The 10507-nt window shown below is 50.4% G+C and overlaps 1 protein-coding gene across 1 annotated transcript in view; it reads left to right on the top strand.

The window, feature by feature from the left end:
- The first annotated feature begins 6934 nt into the window (after positions 1 to 6934).
- The window catches only part of SEMA4C (semaphorin 4C), an 81489-nt gene continuing 77916 nt past the window's right edge, over positions 6935 to 10507 (top strand). The window contains exon 1 of the mRNA XM_061592788.1: positions 6935 to 7331. The gene's annotated coding sequence lies outside the window, so the exon portion shown is untranslated. The remainder of the gene's footprint in view (positions 7332 to 10507) is intronic.

The following is a 10507-nucleotide window of genomic DNA, read 5'->3' as shown; positions in this document are numbered from 1 at the left end:
ATCTTAGCAAAGATTCAAACACACACACTAAGCTTGCTCAATACTCTCCCTTCCGCAGCGCTACGCAACTCTGCTATGCATCTCAATAGAGAAATTCCGACAGCCTCAGGGTTGAGAGAAAGCAAGCCTAAGACGGATTCGATGGCCTTCTAGGCCCCTTCCACTATTCTGTGAAGCGATGGGGAAATGCTTGCATTTCTGCCTGCCGTGTGACTGGCAAAAGCCACTTCTCCACCCACTCCTGCCTGCTTTTGATGCTAGCCATAATGGAGAAAGGAAATGCCCCTGGATGCGGAGAGCAGGCAGGAGAAGAGATGGCCCTCCTATCAGGGATGAAGCACATCTGTTGCTATGTAAGGTAGGTTTTTATTATGATGTCATGGCGTCTCCCAAAGAATCTTGGGAATTGTAGTCTGGTGAGAGTGCTGACAATTTTTTAGTAGCGATCCCTAGTACTCCTCCAGTGAACTGCAACTCTCAGAGTCCCCCTGAAAAGGAATGACTGTCAATCCAGTTGAACGCTGTAGTGCAACCTTCTCCAGCCTCTGCCTACAACTCCCATCAGCCCCTGCAAGCATGGTCACGCTCCCAGCAGCCCCAGCATCCTATAGCTGTGCTGGCTGGGTGATGGGAGTTATAGTCCAAAACAGCGGGAAGGCACCAGGTTGGGGAAAGGTGCTGCAGTGTATAACCCATAAGTGAGTCAGCTGTCCTGGTGGCAGATTTTGGGTGCCATTTCTGACAGCAGAGTTGGAGATGGACAGAACCGTAAAAATGGAGAGGGTCTTGCACACCATCTACTTCAACCGCAAGATCGATACAGGAAATCTGGAGCTGGAGCCAGTAGGGAAATGGCAAAGTACTGGGTCCCTTCATGATAGTCATGCCCCACACCCCTCACAGCCATGCTCCCTCCCTCCCTCGCTTCCTCTCTCTCATCATCTCTACACTCCCCAGTCCTTCCCACTCACACCTTCTCCCACAACAGCTGTCCCTAAGGAGCCAATTAGCACAAAAGGGTGCATGTTAAGCTACTGAGAAGAGTCTTCTCAGTGGCTAACTCACCTCCTTTCACTCTGGCTGGCTTCAGTCGGCAGGAAAGGAGAAGGAAGTGTGTTAGAAGATTCTTCTTAGTGGCTAACACACTCCCCTTTCATGCTGATCGGCTCGTAAGACAACTAGAGACATAAGGACCCTGCTGGGACCCTGCCTCCAAAAAAATAAAAGGTCTTAAGACCCCCCGAGACCCCAGATGACTATACCCCTGGCTGGAGCATGCTCAACAGATGACTCTCCAGCCCTTGAACATAAGAAGAGCCCTGTTGGATTAGCCCAGTGAGCTCCTACTGCGAGGAAGGGCGGGATATAAATCTAATATAATAATAATAATAAATACATTTAGTCCAGCATCCCGTTCTCACAGTGGCCAGCCTGATGCTCTGATGGGAAGCCCACAAGCAGGACCTGAGTGCAACTGCACTCTCCCCACTTGCGATTCACAGAGACTGGGATTTGGAGATAGACTGGCACTGGATATGGAGGTCCCATCTATTCCTTGTGGCTGATTGCTGCTACCAGTAAACCTAAGAACATAAGAAGAGCCTGGATGCTAGATTTGGGCCAAAAGCCCATCTAGTCCAGCGCCCTGTTCTCACAGTGGCCAGCCTGATGCCCTGATGGGAAGCCCACAAGCAGGACCTGAGCACAACTGCACTCTCCCCACTTACAATTCCCAGCAAGTGGCATCAAGACACATGCTGCCTCCAACAGTGAAGGCAGAACATAGCCGTTAGGGCTAGCAGCCATGGTTAGCCTTATCCTCCACGAATTTGTCTAACCCTCTTTTGAACCCCTCCATCTTGCCTGAAGCCCTTTCAGCGGGGTAGAACCTTCTCACCCCCCCCAAGTGATGACCTAATGAGTCAGGAAGGTCTCCTGCACAAACTCTCAAATAGCCACTGTGGTATAGTGGTCAGAGATCTGGGAAAGGACCTGCGAGGCCAGGGTTCAAATGCTCATTTGGCCATAAAGCTCACTGGGTGATCTTGGGCCAGTCACCATCTCCCACAGGGTAGCCTAACCTACCTCACAGGGTTGTTCTGAGGGTAAGATGGGGAGGGAGGAGAACCATGTATGCCACCTTAAGCTTGTTGGAGGAAACGTGAGATATAAATGTAGGAATATAGTAAATAAATAAAACAAATAGGAGTTGTGCAAGAAGAGCAGTTTCACTTAGGCATGCCCAGGATAAATTACTGTGCCACATATTAATTTGTGGGATCAACTTCTGCCTCAGGGCCCAAAATATCTTGTTCCAGTCCCAGAGATGATTTTCAGGGCCACTCTCTGGAAGAATGCCAGGCAGCTGCCCCCATCCTTTCCATGACAGTCCTCTTTACTTAACCAGGTTTCTAAAGCAAGGATGTTGTTCTGAGACTAGAAGTATTTCTGCATTTTGCATTCAGCTGCGTCCTTTTGCACAGCCGGCCAGTCTCCTTGAGTCATTTGCAGGTCACCGTTTTCCAATGGAACTTTGAACTCCGCCAGCCAGAGATAACAACGCAAGTACTGCTTGCATGATCACCTATCCTGGGATGAAGACAAAGTGATTCAAAGGCCTCTGATCTTGCCAGAAATTGCTGCTGCTTTCCCACTCGCTGCAATGTCTGCTGGGCAGCCCCAAGACAGTTTGGGTGTGGCAAACCCTTGCCCCGACCACAGACAGACACAGCATTTGTGCACGAGCAAGAGCACCACTTTTGCACGTAGAAACTCCCAGGTTCAATCCCTGATAGCAGGGGATAGAGAGGTCCCGTCTCTGCCTGAAACTATGGACAGCTGCTGCCAGTCAAAGTAGGCCAGGGGTGGGGAACCCAGAATGTGTCCCTCCCCCCCGCCTCTCCATCCATGCCTTCCTTGAGTGCTTTTGCATGGCTGGAATGTGCCCTTAATCCGTGATAATGCCTCTTGCTTCCCTGGGAGGGTGTGTGCGTGTGTAGAACACCTCTGACTTTTGGGTGGCTGGAATACACAATGATAGCAGCCATGTCTGTTGCTCCACCCACTTTTGCCTCTGGCCCTGCCCACCACAAGGACTTGGCCCCCAGAAGGTTGCCCATGCAAGAATGTGGCCCCCAGACTGGAAAAGGCTCACCAACCCTATAGTAGACGTATCTGAGCTACGTGGATGAGTGGTCTTCCTATGTTCCACCAATGAACGCGGGTCACAATCCAGCAGCAGCTTCTCTCATGCAAGCCCCTGTGATATGGAAGGGAAGGGGTATTGTGCAAGCCACCATGACACAAAGGAAAGGACAGAGAACAGGATTACGTGGAAGGTGAAAGCCCAGGAGCGAGGAGATATGAGTCATCAGCACCATCTACTTATCCGCTTAGGCAATTTGTACACTACTGTTCATAGAAAATGATCCCAAGGTAGTTTCCAATAAAAGGATAAAACACAGTCAGCAGAAAAACACAAATAAGGCAGGCGTCCCTGTTGGACTACAACTCCCATCAGCCCCAGGAGGTATAGCTGTACGGTGTTGGGGCTGATGAAAGCAAAGCCACGCTAAGCTGGGGCTGATGGGAGTTGTAGTCCAAAACATCAGGAGGGCACCAGGTTGGTGAAGGCTGCCTTAGGACCACAATGTGGTGGTTGAAGCCATGAGAACATGAGTAAAATAGCCTTACTCTCCGGCTGCAACCTCCGTGAAGATCATTCCACCACCACCACAACTGGGCATGGAAAAAGCCTTCTGCTTGATCACGGGCATCTCCAGCAAGGGGTGGGATGGGACCCTGCGGGGAATGGGAAAAACGTCTGTGGGTACATGTGTGCCCATGTGTGCTGCAATGGTGACCCATGAGACAGACCATGCAAAGCTGACGTCAACTCAGCCCACACCTGTCCTCTCCTGCAGTACACCAGCAGGACCATCCCAGCCTCACAGACTGCAGCCTGTTTGTGGTGTGTATACTCATTCCATTTTTGGCTATGTTCAAACAGGCCTAGCATGTTGTAGGATTTTTTAAAACACCTGCAAGACCTTTTTGATCAGAGGTGACAGTGGGACAAAAGAAACGAGTGTGCACATCATGACTATTAAAACCTCTCTAAAACCACTTTCAACTTGGGGGGTGGGAAAAAGAGAGTGGTTTGGCATTCAGCCAAGTCCTACTGAGAGTAGACCTACTGAAATTAATGGACCTAAGTTAGTCACCCCTATTAACTTCAATGGCTCTCGTCTGAGTAGGACTCTCCAGAGCTTGGAAGATTACTTTTAAAAAGTAATAAATTACAGTTACATGGCCCCAAAAAGTAGTAATTACCGTTACAATTACAATTGCTCTGAAAGTAACTGATTACTTTACTTTTCGTAATCACTACAATTACATTTCAGTTACTTAAAAAAACGCCTACAAGGTGCTGGCCTTGGCTGCTGCACATCTAAGTAGCCTAAAACAACATTAAAAATAAACACATACAGAGGTAGTAGAATAATTATTTTTATTCATAAGACCCAATGGTGGTCTCTCCGCTGGTAAGGGTGGTGGGGAGGGAGGCTGAGGCCACTACTTAGATCTTTGCACATCAAACCAAGTGAAACCCCCCCACTCAGCCAGCCAGCATAATCTCTCTCACTTAGCCACCTCCCAGACCCTGCCCTGCCACCAACTAAGGGACACTCACTCAAGCAAACATTTTCCCCTGAGATGCAAAAAAGTTAAAATACTGCAAATGCATCACAGTAGCCAGAGAGGGTGGTGGAGGCCACTTTGTGTGCCAAGTGCAAACACAGTATTTTCTCTCTCACACACACACACACACACGCACGCACGCACACGCACGCACGCACACGCGTGCACACACACACACACACACACACACACACACATTGTCATCTTTCACCTCCACAGTTCTTTATCTCCATTCTGCTGCTGCCTCCTTCTCCTCCTTTATCCATGTTCTTGACCTCTGGATCCTTTTTCCCTCCACTCCATTCTTCACCACCACCATCCATTTTTTTAAACAATTGTTTTCTCCACTCCACCCCATCTCACTCTCCGCCTCATCCCTCATCGCCTCCTACCCATCCACAGAGCATGAGGAAAGAGAGGCACTGCACAGAAGCCCAGTTTGAGGCACATGATTTTCATCCACAAATCAGAGGAGAAGACTTCCCCTGCTCCCCCCCAAGTAATGCCCAAAAGTAATTCTGGAAACATTACAATTACTTCACAAAAGTAGTAAAATTACTCCTACTTCTATTACAATCAAAATGTAAAAGAATTACCCACTCGTTACTCAAATTGTAATGAATTACAAGTAATTCGTTACTTGTAACTAGTTACTTCCAAGCTCTGGGACTCTCATTGAATACTACACATTGCCTGCATCCAGTCTCAGGCATTTTGTGTGTCAGGATGCCCCTGGTTCAAACATTACCTGTGCCATGAACTCGCTCGGATGGTGACCTTGATCAAGCCAGCTGCCTTCTCCGCCTGCAATCTGGGGACATTTATACCGACCTACTTTATAAAGTTGTGGTAGGATTACTAAAGCACTTTGAATAACTTAAAGTGTATTGTTGATGGTATAGCATATGTGTTGTGGAAGCCTTGTGCTCCAAGAGCGATCCAGTTGAGATGAGGAAGTGGAGCCCTGGACCGTGATCAAGAAACAGAGTCACCAGCTAAAGGGCTCTGAGCCAAATCCTAGTGATCAGTGGAGCACCAAGGAGCCCCCTGAATCAGATCCCACAGCAACAGGACCTGTAGAATCAGAGTCAAGGCCCTCACAGGCCCCTTCCCCTTGGCTAAGTACCAGAGCACAGAAGTCTCAGAGGGTCAGCCCTTTAGAGAATCTAGTTCTCAAGAGGTGAGGAGAAGTGGACTGGAGGCACCTGGGAACTGTAGTTTGCTAAGGGTACAGGGGGAAATGTGCTTTAAATGTGTGGTGCGCATGCAGACCTCAGTTCAATTCTTGTCAGAGCTAATTGCTTGTTTGGGAGTTCTTTTGTGGCACTATGACAACTGGCCTGCTTTTATTTTTTTCCAGAGGGGCGAAGTGCATTTGTGATGGGGAGGAAGGCATGTGTGGTTGCGCTCCCTCCTCTCTTTTTTTTACTATGTTTTTATGTTGTACATTTGTGATGTTTTTGCATGTTTGGCCTATCTTTAGCAATAATAAAAACGTTATTGAAAAACAGCAATTGTTTGTGAGTGTGCCTGCGTCTGATTGGCCCACCCACCGCTAGCAAGCGCTGCCTTTGGCCCAGGGGGGCAAAAGCAAGGGTCTGCTCTAGAGGGCGGCAGCCTTCATCTGGCAACTGGAAACAGCTCCTGGTGCTTAAACCCCGGGCTGGAATTACATCCAGTCACTAAATGGGGAAGTAAAAGAAACTCCGCCGGCGGTATAAGGCACAGGGCCCGCGCAACTCTCCGGAAGACCCGACTCTGGCCGGCAGAGGGCAGCGCGGAACAGGCCCGCAGATGCTTCCATAATTCATTGTAATCCGTTCCTCTTGCACGAATGCGAGATCTAACGAGGGCTTTTGTTTCGCGGAGCCCGGGGAAGGGCGGCAGAAGAACCAGAGCTGTAAGCACAGAACCAGGCACGTGCCATCGACAAATACAGCTACATATCTATCTTATCTATCTATATAAAAGAAGTCCAAGAAGGAACGATGCTCAAATCTTCGTCTGTCCCCCCATTTCTCATGTAAACACGCAGCAGATTTTTTTTGTTGGGGGGTGGAGTTGCTTGGCAGGCTTCCAGCAGCCTGTTGGAATTTGCGGGGAAGGTACAAATTCTGCGCCTTTGGGAGGCTGGCACACCTCGGGGGGGGGGGGCGGCTGAGCGGCGGTCGGGAGCCCGATCCCAGGCGGGGGAGGCGGGGGACGGCAAGCGAGCGAGCGCTCCCTGCTCCCTTCCCCATCTCCAGACTCCCGCCCCGGGCCCTGACGTCAAGGAAGGAGGAGAGTGCAAGAAAAAGAGAGCGAGCGAGGAGGGGGCAGAAAAACCAGCAAGCAGGGAAAACGCCAGATTTGGCCAGCGCTGCCGAGGAGGACGCGGGCCGGCAGCGGCGGGAGCTCCGTCTGCGCCGGGATTTTTTGGGGCATAGCCGGGGCTGGGGCGTCGGATCCCTCGAGGGGTCGCCTGAAGTTTTGGCTGCGGTGTTGTTGGTGGTGTGTTTTCTCCGCGGGATCCCGCTCCGGAGGCGCCTCTGCTGGGGCGGCAGTTTTGGATCTTAACGCCTGCCAGCCTGCCTGCCTTCTTTACCCATCTGGGGGAGCCGACGGAGGAAAAGCGCGAGAGGCGAAGAGAGGTAAGCCCAGAGGCGGAAGGAGGAAGAGAAGCGGTGGGGAGATGCGGGGCGCGGCGGCGGGGACTTGCGTGGCCACCCGTCGCGGGCAGCGGTGGAGCACCCACGATCGCGCCGCCGCTGTTGCCATTGTCTCCGCGCCGCCTCTTTCTTCCTCCCCCTACCCCGATGTTTACCTTGCAGGGGAGCGGCGGGGAGACGTGGGGAACGGGGAAGGGGTCCACGTAAGGGGTCGCTCGACCGATGCTGCGCGCAGGACTCGGGATCGCTCCCGGCGAGCGAAAGAGAGAGAGAGAAAGACCCCCCCCCAATCCTTCCCGGTGCAAAAACAATGGGGGGAGGCGTGGAGGCCCTGCCTTCATTGCGCACGCCCAGCCCTGAGAACTGAGGGGGTTTCCCCAGGGAGAACCCCCCCAGGTAACAGCACCCCCACTTTTGCATGAAGCAACCTGTGTACCAGGCACACCCACAGGCGCCCCCGTGCATTTCAGACACCGCACACGCACTCCCGGCCTCTTGATTTCCCCACAATAACATCGACGTTGCAGAGGAGCGTTTCTGATTTGAAACTGTTTGTCTGGGCGGCGAGGCGGGGGCCGGGGGTTGAGAGGAAGATGATTCCCATTTGGAAACGGATTCGGATTGTGACGATATTTTCATTCCTCTCTCTCTCTCTCTCATGGGATCCAGCGGATCACATTTGGCCAGGGCTTGGGCATTGCAGCGTGTGTGTGTGTGGGGGGGCGGTCTTCCTATTTGTTCCTCTCCCCCCTTGTTCCTCTCCCTCCTCAAGTGTTACCTGAAACGTGGGCGCGATCCTCTTGCACCTTTACTTGGGAGTTGATTGCAACAGTTCCCAAGGAAATGCGAGCTAGATCGCAGCCCTATTGGGGGTGGGGGGTCTGGAAAAAAGCCTTTCCCCCTACCAGCCGCTCCCCCTTCAGTTTCTCACTGCAAGGCTTTTTGTGCTCTTCTTTTTTATGAACACAATCTTTTTTTAAAAAGTCTCAAGGCTCTTTCTTGCCTATGGGACCTGGTTTCTTTTTATGCCAGGAGAAAACAGCTGTGGAAAGTTTTCTCTGCCCCCCCCCCCGCCTTTACTACTCCAGGTTGTGCGCGCGCGTTGGGGTGTGTGCGCGCGTGTTTTGCTCCAGATCAAGTTTCTTCCGCTGACTTTTAAAGCGCGGCTGTAACATCGCGCCCAGTTTTCCTGCCCTAGGCATCCCCCTCCCTCGCCATCTTTTGGTAGCCTGACCCTGGTTGCAGCTTTACTTACAAGCAAGCTCCAATGACTTCAGAGCGCACAACCTAAGCCTGCATAGGATTGCAGCCTGATCCCATCCCTGTTTACTCGGAAGTAAGCCCCACTGGACTCCATAAGTCTAACCCTGGCTATGTGGAAGTAAGTTCTATTGAATTTTGTGAGGCTTACTTTCAGGTAAGTGGGTTAGGACTGCAGCCTTTACCCCTAGGTAAGTAGAATCCTAGAGTTGGAAGGTGCTCTGTGCAGGAATCCAAATTAAAGCATATGCAGGGATATATAGATAGGATTGCAGCATTGCAAGGGGCTTTGCAATCCTTCCCACAGGTGGATGGGGGGCAGGGAGGGGTGAAGGGCTGTCTCTAAGCCAGCTGCTCTGGATCCTTGCTTAACAGGCCAAGGACCAGCTGTCTGACCCTGCCGGAGAATCTTGAAACTGAGACTAGTGGGCCTTTGGCCAGTGAAAGCATCCCCCAGCTTTTCCTTCATCATCTTTTTTAATAGAAATCTTAATATAATTTTTATTCCTGCTCCTATAGCCTTGTGGGCCTATCCCCCCCGCTGCCTCTTTCAAAAAGGAAAGAATAAATATTTGCTGCGCTGCTGCTGCCTCTCTAGTCAGCAAACATTTGAGCCCTGCAAGCTGCTTACCCATGTCTGGGGTCACCTCCCCACTTTTTGAACAGAGCAACTGACAAAAGGAGTCCCTTCTGTGTGTGTGTACACAATGCCATCTGGGCTCCTTTTGTTTTCAACCTTGATAGTTTCCCCCCTTTTATGTTCTTTCTCTTCCTTCTTTTTCTCTTTCAGTAATTTCAAAGCGCAAATAGATCTCCAGGACTTGTTCACATCAGTACAAAGGGTGGGAGGCAACAGACATTCAGTGTAGTTTTTTATTTTAAATTGCTCTCCAGTCCAAACCTTGCCAAATAGCTCTAGTCTCTCTCTCTTGCTCTCCTCCCTCCACACACCCACACCCATGTCCTGGCATCTGATCCACAAGTGACATAGCCAAACACAAGGAGGGTTGCCAGCTGACCATAAAAACAAACCAAAAAACCCTTGCCTGGTTTGCACTTGTGCCTTTAATAATTACTTGATCTGCAGACAGAGCAGGTGAAGCTTTTCAGGGCATGGAGATAAGTGTGACTGCTGGCTCATGTCTTCCAGTGAAGCTGTTGAATAGCTGCTGTAACAGGACACAGGATCAGTGGGTAGCTAAAAAGTTGGCAACTCTGCACAGAATCACAATAGGAAGCCCAAAAGTCTCTCTCTCGTGTTCTCGCTCTGTGGTACTTATTTGAATATACTTATTGTGGATTCCTTTGGCCCTCCAGATGTTGATGAACTACAGCTCCCATCAGCCCAAGCAAGTGTGGCTAGTGACCATGATGATGGGAGCTATAGGTCATCAACACCTGGAGAGGTAAACATTCCCCACACCTGCCTTACCCTTTAAATGTAGCTGCGGAGAGGGTTTCCTGTCCAAGCCCTCATTAAACCTGATTTTATTGGAGGGAGGGATGTTTCATTCTTTGAAATTGATCGGTGGTAGGCCTTCTTCACCCCTGAAATAATACGCTTGTGGAACTTGCACAAGATGGACTTTGGGTTTCTGCCAAGAAAGAGCAGGCAAATTTGTGGAGGAAGTCTACTGTCTGCTGTTAAATATGATAACTAAAGCAATCCTCCATGTTCTGAGTAGCAGGTGCTGGAGGCAAGTCACTGGGAGTCAAGATGTAGAGCTAGTGGGAACTCAGTTTGGTTGGGGGTATGTGTAATTTATTCCACCCTTTTAATCTATGCTAGTGGAGGTTTCTAGTCTGTGACTAATTTTCATTGTGGAACCCAGGATTGGTTGTCCTTCCAGATTAAATAACACGGGAATATCTTGTGCAAGTGCAAGATAAGTGAGCTA

This window comes from Rhineura floridana, chromosome 12 (genome assembly GCF_030035675.1).
Source record: "Rhineura floridana isolate rRhiFlo1 chromosome 12, rRhiFlo1.hap2, whole genome shotgun sequence".
Taxonomy (NCBI): Eukaryota; Metazoa; Chordata; class Lepidosauria; order Squamata; family Rhineuridae; genus Rhineura; species Rhineura floridana.
This window is presented reverse-complemented; position numbering and strand designations above follow the sequence as displayed.